At 36.7% G+C, this 16,679-nt stretch overlaps 1 protein-coding gene and 1 long non-coding RNA gene across 5 annotated transcripts in view; one reads left to right on the forward strand and one right to left on the reverse strand.

Annotated features, from left to right (window-relative positions):
- The window catches only part of IL1RAPL1 (interleukin 1 receptor accessory protein like 1), a 664,262-nt gene that overhangs the window by 260,714 nt on the left and 386,869 nt on the right, over positions 1-16,679 (reverse strand). The window lies entirely within an intron of this gene.
- LOC135293359 (uncharacterized) lies at positions 4,915-5,643 on the forward strand. The gene is made up of 2 exons (XR_010355447.1): positions 4,915-5,177; positions 5,306-5,643. It is a non-coding gene; the product is annotated as an uncharacterized LOC135293359 (long non-coding RNA).

A 16,679-nucleotide genomic window follows, 5' to 3' on the forward strand; every position in this document is an offset into this window, starting at 1 on the left:
TCTGTTCTGCAACAGTGGCAATGTCAATTGCCAGAGACAGAATTCTGTCTGAGGCACATCCAAGTTTCCATCGCAACAGCAGATCCTTTAGCAGATGCAGCTAAGGCTTCCTGCTCCATAAGAGAAGAATTTTGGAAATATTTCAGAATGTTTAAATTCATTGTTTGAAGTGGATATTTCTAAACTGTCAGATACAAGGTACTGAAAAACTTTGGGTGGATTGTTATCAGCTGAGCTCCCCAACAGAATTTTCTTTCAAAACTCAAAGTATTATCAAAAAAAACCTACAAGTACTATAAAAAAAAGAAAACCCCTACAATTCCAGATGCCCACTAGTGACACAGACTTCCTTATTTCAATTCTAAATACTAACTGCACTGTCAGTCTGAGTCATCTCATGCTCTGTGTCACAAACCAAGACTGTTGGGATAAAATAAAACTCAAAGAGGCAGGTACAGAAGGGAGAGCAACACAAACAGTATGGGGTGAGAAAAACATGGGCTCACAGTACAGAAAGAAAGAAAATTAAAAGGTCCCCGTGTGGGAATGAAGAAGAAGAAGAAGAAGAAGAAGAAGAAGAAGAAGAAGAAGAAGAAGAAGAAGAAGAAGGGGAAGAGGAAGAGGAAGGGGAAGGGGAAGGGGAAGGGGAAGGGGAAGGGGAAGGGGAAGGGGAAGGGGAAGGGGAAGGGGAAGGGGAAGGGGAAGGGGAAGGGGAAGGGGAAGGGGAAGAAAGAATGAGAAGGAGGAGGAGGAGGAGGAGAAGAAGAAATAAGGGCTGAGTTTGCTGTTACAGCTAGAGCATGAAGAACACAGTAGATGTCAAACATCTCAAGCACAGAAAAAGTAGCAGGCAGCAGAGCCCTCTGGAGAATGCACATACTGCAGAGGGTAAAAAATGCTCACATGTTATAAGTAAAACAGCTTTCCCTATGTCTATTACTTGAGGGACCAGATAATTACAAATAAAACAAATGAAAAGTCCTACGGCATAAGTTTAAGGAATTTAAAAAATTGCTGTTAGCCATTTAGCCCCAGCAGGTCACTGCCCCCCCCCCCAGTGGCTTCTGGAGCATTTGTTCACAATAGCAGTTCACAAACTTCATATGCAGGATTCCCTTTTACTGGATTTGGGTTTTGATTGTTATTTGGAGATTCTTTTCCCCAAAAATTATTTCCTCTAACTGTGCTTTAACTCACTTATCATATGATACTTTTTGGGCATTTCTTTTCTTTGTTTGCTTTTTTTCCCCCCCCCGAATATGGTGATAAGAAGAGGTGACAAATTATCAAATCAGTTTTTTGCCTAATCTGAACAGTCCCAAAAGTTCACAAGTATAAAGTTAGCAAGAACCTTTTTGTATATATAAGTGAAGGTTTTAATTTTCATCTGTTATTCAATAGATTCTCAGGTGTTAAAATAATGAGATCTTAAAGTACAAAATACAATAATAATAAGAAAAAAGCTGTTTGGTGGTTTTTATTTAACACACCAAAACCATTTAAATCAAATTTATCTTAAAACAAGGTTAAATGAACAGGTAACTTGTTAGAGAGAAAAGGGAAAGAGGAGACACAAGGGGGAAAACTGACAAGAGAACACACACAATCTTCTTAAGCTTCAGCTTTTATGATATTCCCATCTACATTTAAAGGAGTTTTTTTCAGAATTAAGCATTTAAAGCATAGTTTCTTTAGAAATATATCTCTAAAATGGGCTAGATGGATTTATGCTTGCAAAACTGCTTTTTTTCTCCTCAGAAAAAGATCTCTGGTAATTGTCAGTCTCCAACCTCACCAGAGAGAGTTCAGTGATGGATTTATACAGCTCAGTACTGTCCAGGCAGCATCCCTCATCATCCCTATCAATGACAGAAGGGAAAGTGGGACTCTTCCTGTTGCTTGTCCACTCCAGTGCTTTGCCATTATACTATTGACAGAGTAAACAAACTGGAGAGCAAACAGGAAGCCAGAAAATCTCTCTTATGTTTCTTTTCATCATACAAAGTTGAAAAGTAACTTTATTTCCAACTGAGTTGGTTATTTCCAACTCCTTCAGAACTGGATATTTAAAAGAAAGTCTGAGAAAAATCTTTTCTTTGCAGTTTTATTTTAAATTTTTAATTAGAGAACTTAGCCAGTGATGTCCATATTCACTTTATATAAATGGTTCACCACATTTCTTGGGAAAGCTTTTGTTGATATCATTAATTAGTTTTTTCTTGATTTTGCAGAGACAATTTTGTCCTTTTTCAGTCCAAGTAACTTCTATTACAGTTATTTGGACGCCTGAAAGCTGGAGAGAAGAGAATTCATTCAAGACAGAAACAAAAACACGTTATTGATAATCTACTCGTGCTCTTGGCCTGTTGCTCCAAAGGCTCTTTGTGAGCTTTTAAACTTTCACACAAAAATTTTTAAAGCCTCTACATAGCAGCAGGGTTTTTTGAGGACATGCCTGAGGCCTTGGGCTCGTGGTGAAGGAGGAAGGCTAGGATACCCTGGGGCAGCCAGGATTGCTCTCGTGCTCTGAGGTCCCCTTGGTGGCAGGATCCACTGGCCCCAGCAGGTCACTGCCCCCCAAGTGGCTTCTGGAGCATTCGTTCAGGACAGCAGTTCACAAATTTTATGTGCAGGATTCCCTTTTATTGGATTTGGGTTTCGTTTGCTATTTGGGTTTGGGTTTTTTTCCCCAAGCTGTGGCATGGCTAACTCCCACACTCACTGATTCTGATATCTGGAATCACAGATTGCCTTTTCCACAAAGCTTCCAGAGCCAACAATGCTGCAAGTGCTGGGGCAGTGCTTCAGGCATGGGGAAAAGAGATGAAAAGTGCAGGGAGATGGACGGAAGCCAGCTGGAATTTTCCTCTGTGCCTTAGAAATTATCTCCTGCTTCCACACCCTGGGGGGCCAACCCAGTTTGGAAACTGCTTTTGACCTCAATTGAATTACATAAGCACTGATTTCTTCCCTCAAGGGTCACCTAATTATGCGCATGATACTATGAAATAACCCAGTGCACACCAGCCTCCAGGACTATTTGAATATCAATACTCTACAAGATACTTGTTTCAATGGGTTTGGATTAGACACACCAGGAAATATTGTTTAGTTTTAATGCCCACTTCCATCCTTGGAAGCCAAACCTTCACATTTTATCTTTTTCTGACACAAGTAGTACACACTGCCATCCTGAGTTTCCCTTTCACTCCAAACCTGTCAAAAGAGAATGTCAAAATTCAAAACCTAAATGCATTAGAATAATGCTTTCCTTGTGTAAGAGGGAGCTAGTGACTGATGTGAAAGACCTTTTATTGATGTTCTGAAAAATAAAAAATAAATTAAATTAGCCTTTACAAAGGGAATTTAATTTTCTCATTCTTGTAATAGCCTAAGGCTTCTTTTTTTGGATAAACTAGGAAAAAAAGGTGTAAATATTTATGTTACTGATTTTTTTGTATGATCTCTGCCTTTTTTAAAGTCAAAGAGAAACACTTCTTTATAAGAACTGGAATCAACCTGACATTGATTTCTACATTTTAATAAAATGTCACTTTCTTAGTACAAAATACTAAAAAAAAATTATGACAACAGCCTTAATTATGAACTTGTACTGGCAATTTCATGGAAGGCAAAATTACATAAAATTAACTCATTTCCCTAATTTCCCCATCAAACATTTCTTTCACATTAAAGCTTTCTTTCAGACACATTAAAAGAAAAAAATCCATACTTACTGTAAAAAAAAATCTATGTACTTACTCTATAGGTATACAAAAATATACAAAATAATGTAACTCTGTCTGCACTCCTACAGTATATGAATATGAATCTAAATAAAATTTATTTGAAGTTAAAGATTTCTTACAGAGAAAATGTGTCTATATGTCTCTACATATGTGTCTACATATGTGACTGGTTAGTCATATAGGTATGCTGGGGATTCCAATATTAGTAAAAATAACACCAGATGAATGTGATTCAAGGAAGTCACTATAAAAATTTTAAAAGCATATTAATAGTATACCTATATGTTATTTAGTATAAGAAAATTTTGATTTTAAAAATAACTTTCTATTAAAATATTTAGTATCAGAAATTCAGAGAATAGCACTTATGGATTGCAGGTAAAAATGTTAGAGGTAGTTAAAAAGGATAGTAGTAAATCAAAGAAGCATTGTACTGCACAGAGCATATAGGGTGAGTAAAATATGGATTGCCACTAGTCCGAATTTAATTGCACATTTGATATTTTAGTGCTAGTTACAAATTTAGTGCTAAATTAGCTCCTCATTTCAGTAAGGCTTCCCAGGATCATTAGTGAAGAAATTTTGGGCCAGTGAGTCATGAAGTGCTACGATGGAGATGTGTCAGAATGATACTAAACATTTTCACTGCAGCAGATCAATGTATATTCCCAGAGGAGACAGAAGTACGAAGAGCTGTGCAAAAGTGTACCCTTACAGATGAAAATCCCTTTAGCTTTCAACAGACTGCAGCAGGGAGATAATACCACAGCATGAAATGCCTCTAGGTATGCTATGTCCTCAATACAGGAGGCAATGGCACTTGCTTTTCCTTGGGAACCAAGGATCCTGAGGAAGAGTAATTTTTATACCCTTACTTAGCACCATATGCCAGAATGGCAGAAATGCTTCTTTTGAAAATTGCAAGCTAATAGAGTAATATTATTCCTCCCATTTCTTTCATTTATAGAATCACAAAATGTTTGAGATCAGAAGGGAACTCTGGATGTCATCTTGTCCAACCCCCTTGATCCAGGAGAGCCACTTAGCTCTGCTTGCCCAGGAGTGTGTTCAGACCGCATTTGAATGTTGCCAAGGACGGAGACTCCACAACCTTCCTGGGCAACCAGTTCCAGGGTTCAGTTTCCTTCATAGTGAAAAGTCTTTCCTGATGTTCAAATGGAATATTCTGTGTTCCAGTTTGTGCCCATTGTCTCTGGTCCTGTAACCAGGCAACACTGAAAACAGCCTGGCTCCATGCTGCTGGCACCCTCCCTTCAGGAATCTATATCTGTCAGCGAGATTCTCCTGTGCCTACTCCAGGGTAAAGAGTCCCGGCTCTCTCAGCCTGTGCTCACAGCAGAGATGCTCCTGTTCCTTTATCATCTTCACACTTCTTCATTGGACTCTCTCCATGTTTCTCTTGCACCAGTGAGTCTGGAACTGGACACTGAACTCCAGTGATCTCACCAGTGCTACGTAAAGAGGAAGGGCCACCTCCCTTGGTGTGCTGAAAATACTAACATAACACAGCTCATCATTCACCTTTTTTGTTGCAGGGGTACATGGCTTGTTCATGTTCAGCTTGCTTTTCACCAGAACCCTCAAGTCCTTTCTTCAAAGTTGTATATATTTTTGTTCATGGAACATCTGTTTTGTCAGGTGGTTTTTCACCCACAGGGGATGGAGGGTAACGGTTAAACAAAAAAATAATAATTTTCCCAAGTAAAAAGGACAAAAAAAAAAAATAGGGCTGGTATGAGAATGACTAGAAAAAATGCAGACATTTTGGAGCCTGCTCCAGCAGCTGTGCTTCTGTGTTCAGGAACAATTGAGTTACTACATCCTGATGACTCAGAAGGTCAATAAATACTGGAATGTCTTTATCACCAAATCATCCCTTTTGCAAATGCCTTCTTTTATGGTACTAAAACTGAAAACATTGAAAATGCAGTGCTGCTAAAAGGCTTCTCCCTTGTTCTTTCTCTTTGCTTGATGAACTCACACAGTTCTCAGATAAAGACAGATCCTGTCATTCAGTCTCAAATGCTAAGTTAGTTTTCTGTTCAGCTGTCAAGCACATGCATAAAGAATATCCCATGAAGGTATCTGTCTTGTTTCCAAATGATTAGATATTTATCTGTAGCTAACTCTGCATGAGTCTGTTATTTTCTGAATAGAAAAGTTACTCATTAACAGTAGATATGGACTGAGATATCCAACAATTACAACATTTATTATAGATATTAGAAGAATGACATTTGCACATGAATAAGATTCCCTTGAAAATCTCTCCATAACTCTCATATCTACCCAGTAAAAATGGGAACACATAAAAAAATCATCACATTTAGTAGGTTCAGGGCTGTTTCCTAGCACACTGATGACACTTTTCCCGACTCCTCAAAATTCTCTAATAAGATTTAATGACAATTCTGAATTTAAAAAAAAAAGGTCCTAGAATTATGATTCCTACATTTGTTAAAATAAACAAAGAAAAAAAACTCAAACCCCTCCCCCCAAAAAACTGAAACAACCCTCTCCCAAAAAAACCCCAACTCCTACAGTTTTAGTTATACTTGGTTTACACCTACTTTCCTAAGAAGAAACAATTCAGATATCAGTCAGTCTTCCTCAATAGTCACAGGATTTAAAGGAAGACGGTAGCATGACATCTCAGTAAGAGCATTGTTGTGTGCAGATTGAGCCAGAACTCAAAAGAAGGCAGCAACTTTCTGCAGAAAATTCAGTCTTTGGAAAAGTTGCTACTGCTGCTACTAGAGCCAAAATTTAGAAATGTGCAAGAATTTTTATGAAATTTATGTGACTGAAGACCTCAGAGCAAGTCCTGAATTTCCAAAAGCAGCAGGATTTGAAGGAACAAATCAATAAACAAAGGGATATACACAATTTAGATTTGTCCTTCATTTGTTGACCATAAAGAACACAGGAAACAGCTTTTAACCATATTTGACTGTGTTCGTAGGAACAGCTTTACCTCAAAACAGTTTTCAAAATTGTCTCAGTATGATCAGTAACGACATAATAAATATTTTTATTTCACTCTAATTTTAAGCTCTAAAATGTGTTCCTGATACCCTTCAGGCAGTAGCCGAAGATGAGATTTATGGAAGCTCAGGCAATATAAACCAGTATTTGCACTATGTTAATACTAACAGCATCCCTGAACATAAATATGGGTAAGCAATGACTTCACCCTCCCAAACTACCAACTCTGCCCAGCATTGAAAATGTTCTCAGTTCAGCCTCCAGAGCTTCTATCCAGTTTACATTTCTGCCCTTAAATATACTAAACACCATCTTTATGACCATACAGTGAAGGGAAATTGTAGAAAAATAATCATCTTTACAGAGAAGGTAACTCAGGGAACCATTTCAGGTTAACATTATTTGAAAATCTTTGGAAATATTTAATTGAAGAGGCTAGGAGAGCCAGAAGAATGCACTCTTTGTTGTAAGGCTTTCAAAGCATGAGTTGAGACTCCATGCTAAAGAATTATTAATTCCTTTCCTCTACAGAATTCCCAAATAAATTAATTCTTCTTTTCCTAAGCATAAAACCAATACCTGTGGACTTTCACTCCTAATGTCACATTTCCATCTCCAGTGACTGAGCCTAGGTAGAACACAACACATTTGAGAATTCAGCAGAGACAGAAGTCAGTGTACATTCAGCAGGTATATGAAATTATACTATTATTTGTTCCATGTTATTATCTACCACCAAAGTAAACAACTCTGATGTGACAAATGAAAAGGTTTCAGAGGCATTGGCTGCCTAAACAAACAGAGTGGGAGGATAAGGCACAGGCAGGTGCCAGACACTATTGCTATATATTTTCATTTCTTGATTTAGCTTTCAAGCTTGCTGCAACGTGTCATCCTCAGAAGCATGAATCACCCGGAACATCCAGACATGAAAATCCAAAGTCATATGAACAGCAGCAAAATGAATGTATGAGAGCCTTCTACACAGAAGCTTTGAATAATTTCACCTAAATCAAGTGTGCTTGTGTAAGCTATTTTCATTTCATAAAAATGAGGTTTGATTTACACATTTTAATTCATACCTCAAACACAAAAGGTAAGCTGAACAAGTTTAAATACATTTCAGATAATTGAAAGTCACTTATTTTTCAGTTGGACTGTGATGTAACATTCATGTGCCAGAGTCTTTATACAGCACCCTTCAGCAGGAGGGACAGTAGCAGACACCTCTCTCTCAGACATATTTTTCCTTGGTGGTGGACTCACAGAAAAATCCACTTCATTTGTCAGAAACGCAGAATCTCCACTTTGGCTTGTCTGGCTGCTTCCTCCTATAGTAGGACACAGTTTCCAGCTGGGCTGGTGCTGGCACCTTAATCATCTGCTGTTCTTTATCACCTAGCTTCACCTACAAATTCCCCACTATCTAAATATAGGAATAGCTATATAAAAAGTTCAATTCCATTTATAAATACACTTTGGCTCAAAACCCTGCCACCAGTTTTACAATAGGTAGAGAATGAATGAATATATAAACTATTTATGAGTTGAAAAAACCTATACTGTCATTTATGTACCACATTTTCTGGTTTCTATTTTTGTTTCTGCAATCTATTTCAGTCACATTTTTTTTCCTTCATATTGGGAAAGAACAAAGAGAACCTTTGAATTCCTGTATTGATCAAACACTTTGTCACGTTTTTCATTATGTGGATGAATTATTTTGCAAGTATTTAATATTCAGAGCAAGTTGAATTAAATAGCTATTTTCTTGACATTTGTTCAGAAACATGACTTCTGCTTATGCTCTTGATGTCTTTGTTAGAGTCAGGTGAGCCCCGTAACCAGAGGGATGAGGAGAGGCTGAAGGTTCATCCAGCAGCCAGGGTAAGCACAGGTACCCACAGATGGGCACACACATACACACACACACACACACACACACTCTCAGGGCTGCTCACACACACACACACACACGAGCTCACAGAACTGCTCACACACACACACACACCTACTCAGATGCCCTGTGCTTGCTGAGATAATGAACTTCAGAGCTGTCCCAGCCCAGTGCCTCGCCTCCAGCTGATCAAGTTGAAGTTGGCTAGTGGAGCACACACATACACAAACACAGTGTGAGTGCTTCCAGCCACTGGCTTTAGCCTCTTATCCCAGGAGCTGGCCCAGGACCATGGCTTGCCCCAGCTGCTGGCACTGGAACATGAGGTTTGCAGTTCTCTTCAGCTGCTGGTCCTCAGACAACTTACCCTGCTCCCCAGCCAGGCCAGCTCAAAGCTCACTAACATGCACCACCAACCCCTGTTTAATGGAGGCAACACATCCACAGGGAGAACTGAACTGAACTTCCATTTAATGAGAAGATGGGACAAATTATATAGCTCAAACTAGAGCACCCACCATCATAATATTTACACTGAACAGCATTTTATCTCCTTTCCTTACTATCCTTTTGCCTTTTATATTCTGCTCCATTTCTTTCCTGCACATTAGTCTCTTTGTACCTCTGGTCCTTCCCCTAAATAAGATTCATGCATCCTCAGAATCACTTCAAAAGATTATTCAGCAATATTTTTTGCATAAACAAAAAATGCTTTTCCTCCCTGCAGCCCATAGGAAGCCCCACACACTCTTCAGCCCAAAGGCCTTTCCAGGAGGGAACACCTCCAAGTGATTGCTTGGTTTTCTGCTTACAGGTCATGGGGATTTATTACCCATCTCTGCTTCTCTAACCCCTCACTGAGCTTTTGTATTTTCCACAACCATCTTTAGGCACTAGAGTGTGAATAACTTGGCACTACATGTGTGATAGCAGACAAGGTATCAGTGTTTTCATTTTAAAACAAAGACCATCAGCCAGTTCTCAAAGACCATACAGGGTAACATTCTTCACAAGTCACTGATGTCTTCCCAGTATCCCTTGTTTTCCTAGCTGGGTCTTTCCTTGCCTCTCTATATAAATGCTCTCCTTTCACTTAGTCACTTTCCTGACAAAGACCCCATCAGGTTTCTAAGACTAATTTTTAATAAAGTGTTCACTGTCCTTTTTTTGCTATTTAATCTAAAGACTTCAAAATCACAGCATGCTGTGGCAAAAGTAGTAAGTTTGTGAGTGTAATCATAACTACTTTTGAATGCTTCATATTCTGGTAATATTGTTTTCTAAGGATTTTCTAAAACTTTCTATAGTCCAAAGAAAATGCACACAAAATATGTAATCACTTTCTGCATCTTCCTAAAAAAAAAATTTAAATACAACTTCTGTGTCCTTAAGCTTCAGTTTTACAGCAGTATTCCTTGTAACAGATTTTCTCTGAAGTTTTAATTTCCTTTTACCCACCACTTTTAACCCAATTCTAATATATTTCAGCCATGGTTTTGTCTACACTATGTAAGCATTATGTTTACATCAGTATATAATTATAAACATATAGAAAATGTGCCAATATAACTTCCTCAAATCCTATATATTCTCAACATTTTGTGTGTGTGTGTGTGTGTGTGTGTTCAAGAAAAAAACAGAAATATTTATCTCCTTAGCTAACCCATTTTGGAGCAACTACAAACAAAAGAAATATAAAATATATCAAAAATGCCAGATAAAATTTCAGGACAGAGTAATTATAAATACAGTTTTATTAAAAAACTGTATTCTGAGGAGGGACTGATGGCACACAAAAATAAGAAAAGTCTTTTTCTTTCTGAGCCACTTAGGAGTTGTTTGTTTTTTAACAAGCTTGTTATAGGAAATCTTCCATTGTAATTATGCATCAGCAACTGCTACTCCATAATACTGATGCTTTCTATATAATTTTTCCCTTTCCTCTTTTATTTTGAGGATAAAAATAACTCATAAATATTTCAATTTCCAGTTTCTGAAAGACAAAGAGTAACAGTGAAATGCTGAGGTCTTTAAGTGTACAAACTATAATACACCAAAGACACTATCCAAGGAAAGTGGTTTTTTAAACTGTGCAAGACACTCAAGTGACATAAATGTTTTGAGGAACATGACATTGAAGCCCTCATATTATATGCTGCTTCCTTCATGTGCAGGTTGAAATGCATGAGATAAAATCTTGATGCTATTAAGGAAAATAGCAGAAGCTCTAAAGTCTTCAATATACAGAAGCAGATTTTTCCATTTAACATGTTACAATTTCCTACTCATTGATGTTAGTGACAATATCATTATTGTTACTATAAAATGTGTTGGCAACAGAATATTTGGCCCTTAAGAATTTATTTATACCTTTTTTAAGGTTTTGCATTAAGTTACCAAGTTTTCTGTTATTTTATTAAATGATTTTCTAAATATAAAGTTTTTTAACATGTCACAAAATACCAATGACTCTAGTACAGTTTTTAATCAAATGCCTACATATCTGCATATTGAAATGTAAATTGCGTCACAAATGAAAGCTATGCTATCAAAAATGGAACAATAAGTAGAAGTTTTCTACGTTTTATGTATGTTTGAATCAAGAAATGAATTAGCTCATTTCTTCTAGAGTCAAAATATCTGAAACATGGGAGTTTTATGTAGAAGGCCAGAACTCAAAAATATGTCCAAATATATTGCAACATAAAGGTAAGCATCAATTTTGATGTATGATAGCACTGATAAGCATCAGGGTTACTCCAGGATCCCTTTACCACGAAAACAACCCAGCCTATTAGTTTTAAAAATAAAATAATTATAAAACCAGTTGTTTTCACACAGTAAAAGACTCTCATAGGAAAACAGCTTTACTGGATTCATATGTGGGTTTTTTGGTAGTTTTTCAGCTATTTCACAATGCATACTAATGACATTACTCTTTCACAGTAAACACAGGAACTTCAAAAAACCATAACAAATCAAAACCAAACATGCACCAAAAAGTACTACTAGCACATGAATCTTATCTGTGACAGCAAGATAAAGGTTCAGTAGAACCTTTATTTGGTTGTTCCTTATTCCTGCTCAGAGCTAAACCAAACTAGTAGGATGACTTAATTCCACAAATTGTCAGGTTTGTGTCTATTCTTCCTTCAGGGCACTAGCATAGACCATTATCCAAACAAGATATGTACTTGAAGGAAAACAATACCCAGTGGTTATTCTGGTTTAGAAATAATTGAGGCTATGTCACTATCTATAAGATAGTCCCAGAAAGCTTTTTAATTACAGGGGAATGTCCCTCTTTTTTAGGTTTGTTGTAAGCCATCATTTCCAGAGAAGCAAGATTAGACACATAAATGCAAGTCTGGTTTGGGAAGATTTTACTTATTTGAGGAGATTTTCTCAATTTTTTGTGCAAGCTAATACAGCTTCATGTCAGGAGTTATGAATCTCCCTGCAGAGAACAGAACTGAATTTTTTTTTTTTGGTGGGAAAAAGCTGTGCAATGGAGTTCTGTTCCTGTATCAGCTCAGTGACAGCTCATCATTACTTTGTGACTGAAGGCTGTGCTGAACACTTGGCAGAACTGGGCTTATTCTGTTGACAAAGAAGAATTTTGCCACAATCTTCAGTAATGCCCAACCAGAGGAGGGATAGCTGCCTGTTCCAGCACACAGACTCCTCCAAGACACTTCCCTGGTGTAGCTCTCTGCACAGCTAGACTCAAGTCTCAAGTAAAAATATCAGTGGTGGTTTCAGCCAGCAAGATGGTTTTTGATATTCAAAAGCAGAGGGAAGTCCCTACAGCAGCATGCAGCATATGCACGTTTATGTATAGATAGTTAATGTTCTAAAACTAGGAGAATTTTTAAAAATTTCTTTATAAAGAAATTATTTTTTTGCCTTGATTATATAATTTAAATAAAAAGTAGCAAGTCCCTGACTTTAATGATTACCATATGCCTCTAGCTTTATCTTTCTGTGTACTTACATTATAAGTAAGTTATTAGATATATCATTATACTTTACTTTTCATTGCGAATTTAACTCATTTACATGTCCAGTACAGACTAATGTTTCCCAGTGCTTGACATTTCAGACTATGAAACATGGCTTCAATACTTTCAAACATTACTCTCAATTACTAAATCTCATTGGATGGGTTGAAATTCAGAGATGTTGCTATGAGGCATGCCATAGAGAGCCCCTACATGCAGCATGGTGTAATCTGACAAGGAAAGAAAAAGGGGGAAAAAAAAAAGAAAAAAAGAAAAGAAAACAAGAAAAAGAGGAAGCTACTTCAGGGCAGAAAAAAGTCACATTATTTTCCTCAATGTCCCCAAGGCTACTGAGGCCCTCAAGTTAAAATACAGGCATGAAGAGATCCTGTATATCAAGACGAGTTTAGAAGAGAAAAGAGTTGGTATATAATCCCCATATCCTCTCTCCTCACCAAAAGATCCCTGAATAAGATTGTTTTTGTGGGGAAATTGTCAGATCTGACTGCAGCACCACTAAAATATTATTCTTTTATCACTTGCCCTCATTTCAGTTTTAATAAGCTCTCTTGGCTCTCTTATCTTTTTATGTTCACTCCAGAGCAATTAAACAGAAATGCAAATGTCATACCCATTTTTATAACAGTGTCTCTTCTAAAACTGCAATGAAGACAGCAAATTATATATCTGTTGAATGATCTATCTTCTTTTTGTCAACAAAATCTAGCTATATGTACAATATGTGTGTTTGCATGTTTTATGAACATGGGAAGATTATTGGTTACAATTCCAGCACAACTTCTGAGGAAATATTAGATTTTGAAAGCTCAAATCAGTTAAATCATGCAGGGAGAGAGTTTATGAATATTCAGTTTGGATTTCAAAACAGCTGCTGTATTTGACCATTATAAAAATTACCAACTTTTTTATTCACTAAATAAAAACATCCAGTAAAACGATATTGTGTTCACACAAATATCTGATAACCACTCTACTCCAGATATGTTTTCAGAGAGCCATTTTCCCTCTTTAAAGGGAAATCTCACAAAAGGAAAAAAAATAAATTCAGATTTATTTTTCTTTGTTTGTCTCTGAAACCAATCCAGCAATCCAATGGAGACACAGAGAGTATTGCACACTAATTAATTCTGTAATCATCCATGTTAATGAACAAAATGCTGTCACAATGACAAAATCTGATCACTACCACCAGTAGAAAAAATTTCCCTCCAACTAAGTGGGGTACACTTTGCCACTAGAAGTTTTCTGACACAGAATGCCATCCATCTTCTGCTCAGGTATTTGCCTGTGACCTCAGCCAAGGCAGCCAAGTGTTGCACACTCTGTAATACATTTACCTCATCATATGTGAAGTGTAAAAGTGCTATTGTGCAAAGGAAGAACTGAAACAGAAAGATTACTTCCTCACTCCTTACAAACAGTAATATGACCAAATATCACAAAAAATAATTTAAATCCAGGTCTAAACACTTACCCTCCAAAATCAACCCTATTTCTAAATACTACAGGATGAAGTAGTATTTAGAAACTACGAACACACTACAGGATGAAAAAGCTAGAAAGAATATATGTATAAATAACATAGATGGATAGAATAGAATAATATAGATATGTTCTTAGTTTTGACTTTTTTTTTCTCAAAATCCTACAGTTAATTTTCTCCTAGTCAAGTCTGTTTTTCCCATGAAGATAAATGGTAAAATATTTTCCTCTTTTTAACTTGACCCACAAGCTTTTTCATCTTATTTTTCCCCCTATCCTGTTGAGAGAGGGGAGTGTGAGAGCAGTTGGGTGGGCATATGGCAGCCAGCCAAGTTTAACACACCACAAGGGCAAATCATTAACTTCTTAATGGCACTGAAAGTAATTTTGAATCCCAAAGCTATGATAAAATATTTGAGTTTAATTTTTACTGCCGTTTAATTCTCTCATGATGTTTTATTAGTTATACCATCCTCCTCAGCAATACCCTCATATATTAAAAAATGACTTTGTTTTAGATAGGCTATTATATATTGCAAGCTTGAAAAATTAGGCATGAGTTGCATGATTTTCTGCAGGGTTACAGAATGAGCACAAAGATGACATGGTAAGCAAGAGCATTACTTGTTTCAGCATCACTTTTGGAGACTAGACAAGAACAACACTTTGATGTACAATACCAATTTTTTTTTTTAATAATAAAAGCGGAAAAATACCATAAAATGTAGCATGACTGAAAAGGTGTCTTTAGGAAGACCAGAATAAAACTGCATTGCAAAAGAAATGGTCTGAACAAACCTGGGGGGTCACATGGGAAGGATTGTAAAAGGACTATATCTACTGGGTGAAGCCAGAGATGTTTTCTAAATTTGGAGTAATTTATCTTGTCTATTAATTTTTACAGATTTGTTTCCTGCTTTCTCTTTATCTAACTATTACTGACATTTTAACTTTGTCTTCCTGTTTGGTTTTTTTTTTTTTAATCTAGACTGCAGCAATAGAAAAGACATGTTGAATGTTATCTTAATGTCACATAAAGTGATGTACAAACAAATAAATGCAGAATTACAAGTTTTCAATAGTAATTCTCAAATGGTTTCCAAAACACTTGCAGTAATGGCTCAAAGGTGATGTGTCTTGAGATAGAGGAATAGCTGCAGGTACAGTACAGAGCCACCTCTCCAGTATGTAACAGTATATAGTTAGAATATGAATTTTTTTAATAGAATACTTGGTGTTTTTCAAAATTATTTTCAACCATCATTGCTGTCAATATAGTATTAATAATGATAACAATGAGAACAACAATAAACAACTAAAAGGGACAAAAATAATTTTAATTCATGGATCATTCAAAATAAATTACTCCAAAAGACATGGAGCAAGCGTTTTTAGCCATACTTTGATGTTGTTATTCAAACACATTGCATCTCTCTGTGAAACTTCTATTTCATTTAATCTTATATTCTAATTAGCACATAGGAGTAACAGAAAAGGAGGCCAAGCAGCATTAGTGCACAGCAGAACTAGCACAGTTACTGCTCTAGGTCCCAAGAGGCAGCGGTGTTACACTGCATGAAAACAACCTGGCCTGCTCCCTAGGGGAGAGGACTGAATGGGACACAGCATTCTGTATTTCTAAAAGGTTGAATCAGGAGTTTGGATGCTTTAATTTCCTAGCCAGCTGAAGCAACTTGGATGCAGCTGCTATTTACTGAGCAGGCTGGCCTCTGTGATCACTTTAATGGGTCAGAGGTACCCAACAGTAACGACATAAATGTAACAGAGCACAGATTTTACAAAATCTGTCTCTCTCTCTCTACACATCAGTTTTAAACACACTCTTAAAAATTCCTTTATACTGAAAATTAAGAGAAATCCCATACGTTTTCCCCATAGTTCAAGTCTTAGAATTGTAATGTATTATTTGTATTCTAGTAGCGTCAAATTCACCAGTCAAAATGAATGCCTCCCTATTTTAGGTGTTGTGTATAAACACTCAAGAAGAAAGCACATGACTGAAGGTCTTGTATAAAAGAAGAATAGACCTTTCATAAAGAGAAAGAAGAGTGGTTAGGACAAAAAGTTACATGGTTTGTTTTACTTCTTGTTTCAGAAAATTTTTATTTTAAAATTGAAAAAGTAAGATGAGTGTGCTTAGACTGTAACCGGTGACAGGCAGATCACTGATAAAAAGAAAAACCTGGACTTTTAAGGAAGTTTTTGAAAGCATTTGTATCTTAAGTAGAAGCAGAATGTAGGCAGAGAGGGCAGAAAGCCTGACAGGAGGAGAGACGCAGAGGAAGGCCAGCTCTGAGATGAGTGATCTCTGAAGTGTCACAGAAAAGTTCCTGATCTAAAAACAGTTACAGTGAACAGGATTTTTTACACTTAACTGCATAAGAGAGTAGCAGGGCTGGGGCTTTTTTTGTTTGTTTGTTATTGGTTGTTTGTTTGGTTGGTTGGTTGGTTGGTTGGTTTGTTTCTTTTCTGTCTGAGGAGGAAGAAAAGGTGGAGTAAATT

Source organism: Passer domesticus, chromosome 2 (genome assembly GCF_036417665.1).
Source record: "Passer domesticus isolate bPasDom1 chromosome 2, bPasDom1.hap1, whole genome shotgun sequence".
In the NCBI taxonomy this organism is placed as follows: Eukaryota; Metazoa; Chordata; class Aves; order Passeriformes; family Passeridae; genus Passer; species Passer domesticus.